This window comes from Apis dorsata, unplaced genomic scaffold, assembly GCF_000469605.1.
Source record: "Apis dorsata unplaced genomic scaffold, Apis dorsata 1.3 scaffold_382, whole genome shotgun sequence".
NCBI lineage: Eukaryota > Metazoa > Arthropoda > Insecta > Hymenoptera > Apidae > Apis > Apis dorsata.
Genome location: NW_006263644.1, coordinates 348,563 through 355,200, shown reverse-complemented (window position 1 = coordinate 355,200; position 6,638 = coordinate 348,563). Strand labels below are relative to the sequence as shown.

General features: G+C 42.0%; 1 protein-coding gene and 1 long non-coding RNA gene across 2 annotated transcripts in view; one reads left to right on the top strand and one right to left on the bottom strand.

Moving 5' to 3' along the window:
* The window catches only part of LOC102671450, a 14,413-nt gene extending 7,781 nt beyond the window's left edge, over window positions 1–6,632 (bottom strand). The window contains exon 1 of the long non-coding RNA XR_422245.2: window positions 5,551–6,632. This is a non-coding gene — a long non-coding RNA (uncharacterized LOC102671450). The remainder of the gene's footprint in view (window positions 1–5,550) is intronic.
* The window catches only part of LOC102671133 (UPF0489 protein C5orf22 homolog), an 834,013-nt gene that overhangs the window by 638,712 nt on the left and 188,663 nt on the right, over window positions 1–6,638 (top strand). The gene's annotated exons all lie outside the window — the stretch shown is intronic.

Sequence of the window (6,638 nt, the reverse complement as noted above, 5' to 3'; positions counted from 1 at the left end):
GCTTCCGGCCGTTCGACGTCCCTTAGACCGGTTGAAATGCCAACACAAGGGGTGGGAGGGCGCGAGGCCGACAGTGAAAAATGGCCTCGAAAAACGCGCGCGGAAAATTTTCTCCTCGCGAGGAGAGAAACTCTTTGACGAGTTCCCGAACGAACGAGCCAGCTTCTCGATTCGACAGGGGAGGGAATGATTCGGGATTGATCGGGCGAATGGGTTGGGACCGAGTTTTTGCAAGTGTAAATTTTAGGTAAATATGGGGATACGTGTTTGTCCAATTAAGGAACGTTTAATTGAACGATAAGGCTGATTGATTCGTGAATAATTCGAATTGGATTTAACCGAGATTGTTTAATTATAATTGAGAAGTTTTTTTTTTAGAGAAGGATTTCGAGAAGTGGATCATTTTGAAAATTATTAAGTTGAATTAATTATTATTTTTGCTTACTTTTGTTTAACGTATTAACGTTTATAAGTGTGCAAAAATTTACATATGACGTGCATAAAAAAAAATAAAAATATTCGGAATATATATTATAGTATTTTATAAAAATATATAAAAATTGGAGTTCTACTTGTAAATATCATTCAATTATTATTGTACTAAGGATTATCTTGACGGTAAAATACTCGAAACACGAGATAGAATGGTACAAAACGTATTCCAATTTCGTAATAATTAGCTAGCAGAAAATGAAGATAAACGAAGGTCGAGCGCGACAAAAGATGACATCAAAGGAACTGAAAGAGACATGGAAACACCAATAGAGTGACGGACAAGAAAAATGTGAAAGGGTGATGATACCAGGAACACCGGCGATAAAGAGAATTATATATATAGAGAGAGGGGTTTAATCCTCTACGATGAGGAAAGGACACGAGTTTCTACTACGTTATATCCTCGCGCTAATTATACCAATTTCGAGCTAAAATGGGCTAAGTAAAAAGATGAATGGACGTTCCTGCGCCTCGAGTAATTACCTAATTCGGCCATGCGTAAATTATCCATGATTAGGGGTGTCACTTTCGAGATGTTTCTCAGACAGCTGCAGGTGACACGTACATACCGTCGCAGATGTCTAAACGAAACGAAATTTCGCGAAAAATATTTCGTAGTTTCGAAAAAGAAGAACTATTATCAATAATAAAAGAGTACACGAATACGTTTGAGAAATTAATGGTAACTTTCACTCTCAACCAAGCGTCCATTAACGAAAAATAACTCTTTGAAAGTTTTTAACTGTACATTCGCATCCTAGAATTGTGGAAAATAAATTTACGTATAAAAAGGGTAGAAAATTTGACTATTATTAAAATTATTATACGCATTATTTTTATTATTTCTATTGCAACGAGAAATTCGTATCACTTGGGCAAATTTAATTATCTCAAAGATGAAAACAACATATATTAAAAAAAACTCAACAAGTTACGAATATCAGAATCTCCAAACTTTCATAGTTTCACCCAAAACCTCTTCACTTCGAAACAATCTTCATCTGCTATTCAAATTTCAAAACGAAACAACCATTCTTCAAAAAACTTCTCTTTCTCGAGCTTCGACGAAACGCCAAGAACTCTAAATTCTCTATACATCTACGATTTCCACGCAACGCCATCTTCATCCAATGACAATGAAAAACAGAAACAGAAACGCTATAACAATCGAGATAAACTGTAACAATCGAGAAGTTTCCCGACTTTGTATTTCTTCTCTCGAAGGAAGAAGGCAGAAGTTTAGAATGAATCAAGGTGGTGAGGTTGCGTGGGTCCGCGCAGATATTCGGCGCTCGCTTTGTGCGAGGCCGCTGCACGGGCTGCGAGGGCCGGGCCTAAAAAGAAAAGAGAAAAAAGAAGGGAAGAAAAAAAGGACGAGCAAGAGAAGAAAGCGAAACGAGTCGATCGAACGAGGAGAGCGAAAGATGGAGAAAGGGGGAGCGAATGCGAGATTGGCGAGAAGGAGGAGAACAGGGGATGGAAAAGGAGGCGAACGAACGAAGGAACGAACGTGGCCAGGCCGCGTTACGGCAGCTACGACTGAAGATATCAATCAACGGGCGCATTGTGCTCGGGGATAATTTGACGCGCGGTTGAAAGGGCCAGATCTCAAATTCCACGATCGGATAATGGCCCCTGTAAGGCCCCGCTCGGGTATATATCCACCGAACCGCAGCTTGTACACAGGGTTAGCGAGCAAAGTTGCGAGCGATTGTCTTCTTCTTGTCGGGGGTCTCTAAGCCTTTATATTTCTCTCTGCCCCCGAGACACATTGTCCCCGGCTCTCCTGGAACGCGTTACTCGCATTTAGCATTTCATTCATCGCGATACCACACCGTTGCCTTCCACGATTCAATCGAATAAACCTTAAATCCTCCGAGACTTTTAAATCCAACGGGACACCGTGGACGCGCGTGGAACGGTGCTTTTCTCCGGAAGTGGAGGCGGAGGTGATGGATTTTGGGAAATAATGAAAGGATTTTTAATGGAAAACGAAGAATGATATCTCTTCGACGGTTCGAATTTCGATCGATTCAAGTATTTATTTTTGATTGAACGAGTTTGGGAATAATATTTTTATTTTAGGACAGTTTCGAGGGACGCAGAGAAATTTGAACGCCTATTTTTGTGTTTCGCGGTAATGTAAATATAAATTTCTTCAGGAACTAGAACTATATTCTAATTTAATTGGTGTCAACAACACTTCACGAATCTATATTCCTAAGCTTAAATTAGTAAATTGACAAGATAGATAAGGAAAATCAACTCATACCTCGGTACTTGGTTCCTTTTATCATCTTCAAACAATTCTTCGAATAATTTCTCCAACGACTTTCGTAATGGACACCTTCTTCCTCCCCTCTTTCCGAAAAAGAAATTCCAAAAATATTCCACGATTCAAAACGATTCAACGTAATGATATTCGAATGAAGGTATCTAGGAACACCTGGTACGTACAAGTCCAGATCCCCAGCATCGGAGGGAACCGTGAACACAAAAGATTACGAAATTACATTTGGAGGCTCGTTCGCCATCCGTATCGGCCGTGCACGTCCACATTTTAACACACATTCCCACTCACCGGTCATAAATCAAGCGGTGTTCGAGCAGCTCAGTTCGAGCGAGGCTATTCAACACTTCTGGTATCCGACGGGCACAGGCACGGTGAGGATCAAACGTGCACACCTCGTCGACGTTTCTCAGCCGACGAACGTCGCCATTCCCCCTCTAGAGAACTATCTATCCGCGCGAAAATCAACCGACGAGTTATCGACCAAGATTTATACCCGTGTATATACGTATACACGTACGAGAGATGAGGAGATTTCGAAACGATCCCTCCAACGCGATGAATTATTAGAAGCCGGTTCGTCTTGCGGTACAACCGGCGACAACGACGATAGTGAAAAAAAAGAGAGAGAGAGGAAAAAAAAGAAGAAGAAGAAGAAAAAGAAAAGAGGAGAGAGAGAGAGAGAGGAAAAAATCGCACTTGGAAGGCTGTTGTGCCAATGACGGCGTGAAATATCGCCGCGATATCCGTGTCTAACGACTTGATCGCGTGTGATTAATACTCTTCTTGATAGTTTCCTCCACGCTCGACATTCCAAGTCCTTCCTACGATGCCTCTGGCCTCGCATGGCCTCAACGTCGAAACGTTGGATTCGAATTTTGTTGGAAGAGATTGAAGATTTAGGGATAAAAATTATCGAAATTTGAGAAAGTTTGTTCGTTTTACATGGGAATAGTTTGTTGGTAGAAGTGAAGATTTGGAGTAAAAAAATTAACGAATTTTGCAAAGTTGTGAAATTGAAGTTTTGATAATTTTATAGGAATAATTCGTTGAAGAATGAAGAATTTGGATAAAAATTATCGAAATTGTTAATTTTATAAGAGAACCTATCGTTCGAGAAAAATTTTTACTTATTTTGGTACATCGAGATACAGTTTAAAGAAAATCGTCGGTTTAACGATCGTTCGTAAAGTTCGAAGCTATCGAAACACTGATAAGTTGCCACTGTTCGCGCGACGTTTCTGTAACTGTAACGCGATCCGTGACACAAGTCAGAATTGAAAATCATCGTGGAATTTAAACATCAAGATAATGATATTTCCTGCATAAAATCATACAGGTCATTCGAAGCTAACTTCTCCACCTATAGCGTATATCGATTTTATATAATCGCTTGTCTATCAAGTATGAAAATTGCATCTACGATAGTCACAACTCGAACGATACGTCACTACGTGGAAGAACACGTTGAAACTGGCAAGTTTAGCAATATATATTTACAACAAGATCGATCTCACTCAATAAAAATTCGTTCGAAAAACAAATAGATTTCCAACTACCACACAAATATTTCTTCCTCTTCATCTCTCGAAATTGACACCTCTCTCTCGACTTCGTGAAAAGATAGATCGATCCTGCTCGAAAAATCACTCCAACTTCCAACTTCCCTTTTCGAACAACACGAAAACACCGTCGAAACAAAACTTCCGCCATCGAGGAGCACAAAAAAAAAATCATTCGAAGCCCGTGAAAAATCTTTCGAAAAATCTTCAGGTAGCCGCACGCGTCACGAGAATTTCCCTTGAGGTGGCCGAACGGAGGAGGAAGCTGAATGGAGCACTTGACTTCCCAATTCTGTCGAACGCGGGATTAAAGAGGCGGCGCGAGCGAAAGAAAGAAGAGGAGAGGATCCACTGTTCGCTATTTTCTCGTGGATACAATGCGACCCCGAGGGCGCGGTTACCTGAACACGTGCTCTCCTCTTTTCGCCCGAATACGGAGGAAATTTTTCGACACGCGAGGGCAAGCACACACACCGCCGCTCCTACAGGTGGACCACACGGCACATCTCTCTCTCCTCCGAGCTGCAGATTTGCGGTCACCCTGTTTGCCTAACAGGTGGATCCGCCTCGATCGGGTCGGGAAACTGTTTGTCCACCGTTACAACTTCTTCGAGGGGGAGGAGGAGGGAGGGGGTGGAAGTTCCGGCCCCCTTCGAACGAAATTTAACTTCGGGCATCGAGTTCACGATTGCGAGAATCGAGATGGAAACTCCCGGAGGAAGATGTCACTCGCGGTTACTCGATCGTCTTCACCATCACCACCACCACCACCACCACTTTGGACGATAGCACCCTTGGACGAACGTTTCGAAGGCTAATTCGTATTGAATTCGAATTCGGGTATCTATTGTTTCGGTATTTTTTTTTTTTTTGGAATATCGAGTGGAAGTTGGGGGATAAAAATTTGTCGAACTGATGCGTCGTGAAGAGAGATCTTTTTCTTTTTTTTTTTGTCGAGGTTCACTTTACGAATTGCTCACTTGAGAAGCGTCACCAAATCGAAATTCGGGAAATATATATTCGAGAAAAATTATTTTCCAGTTCTCAATTACGCGTTTCGAATATCTACACTTCACTATCGTAGAGAAATGTGGATGAAGGGGAGGTGGAATAGGGAGGATTTTTCGAGGGAGGATACCGAGTTTCGATAGAATCACGGTTAGGCTTTTGATCGATTTTATTTTTTACGATGTTGGCTCTTACCTCTCACTTGTTCATCGTTGATTCGTGACGATCTCGTTGGCAAAGAGCCGTCGGCTGCTAACACGTCCGTAAAGCGTAACGTTCTCTTCGTCGTTCCCTTCAGTCGTCTCATTAATCGACGACAAGGATAAAATCGATAAGCAGTTATATTTCTCCCACTTTTCCCCCAATTAATATACCTTTCTTTTTTTTTTATACGTCGATATTCGACTATTTTAAATTTAATCACACAATTATTTATCATTATTCGATTTTTCATTTTCTTCTTTCTTTTTTTTTCTTTTATCTTCATTTTCTTCCTTTCATTCATCGATCCGTTCACACTGTCTCACTATCCCCGAGTGCAAAAATCTTCGACGTCTTCGAGGCGTGAACAGTTTTTCTTCTTTCCGTTGCGTAAATACGATTCGAACGACACCACATAAGCTCGACGATGCGAACGAAGGAAAATTATTAATACTTTCGATTCACCGTGATTCGCCGGATTCTCTCTCGCTTCGTTTTCACCTTCTCGAGACGCGGTTTCGCAAAGAGAGAAGGTTGCGTATACGCGCGAGGATTGATGAAGCGCAGATTCGGAGCACCACGTGGCTCGACGCAAGCCCGAACGAGCGCACAAACGAACGAGATCCTCACTATGACCATACAATTTCTTGCGTGTATTCACTGTTCGAAGATCGTTCGAAATTTCGAGGAAGGAAAAATTCGAACCTCGATTCTCGATTCTCCTTTTCCCCCTGAAATCCTGAAATCTTCGAGTCTCGACGCGAGCGATGTTCGTATTCTTCGGGTGTCGTTAAACCAACTTCTCGATATCCAACGATTTCTGGAATTCTCTAAGATTTTCGATGCTCCCGCGACGATCGTCTCGGCTAGTTTGAACCGGGGCAATCGGTTCGCACGGCATGATCTTTTCCAACATCTGTTAGCCTGGATTCTGGTTATCGAACGGCTCGCGAACGTCCTTGAAGACCCTCGGTTCTGTCACAGAGTTCAGGCGAACCTCGTAGCCGAAGGTTCGAACGCGAAATCTTCCTTCGAAATCGTTCTTTCGCACAGTATTCTCTCTCTCTCTCTTTCTCTCTCTT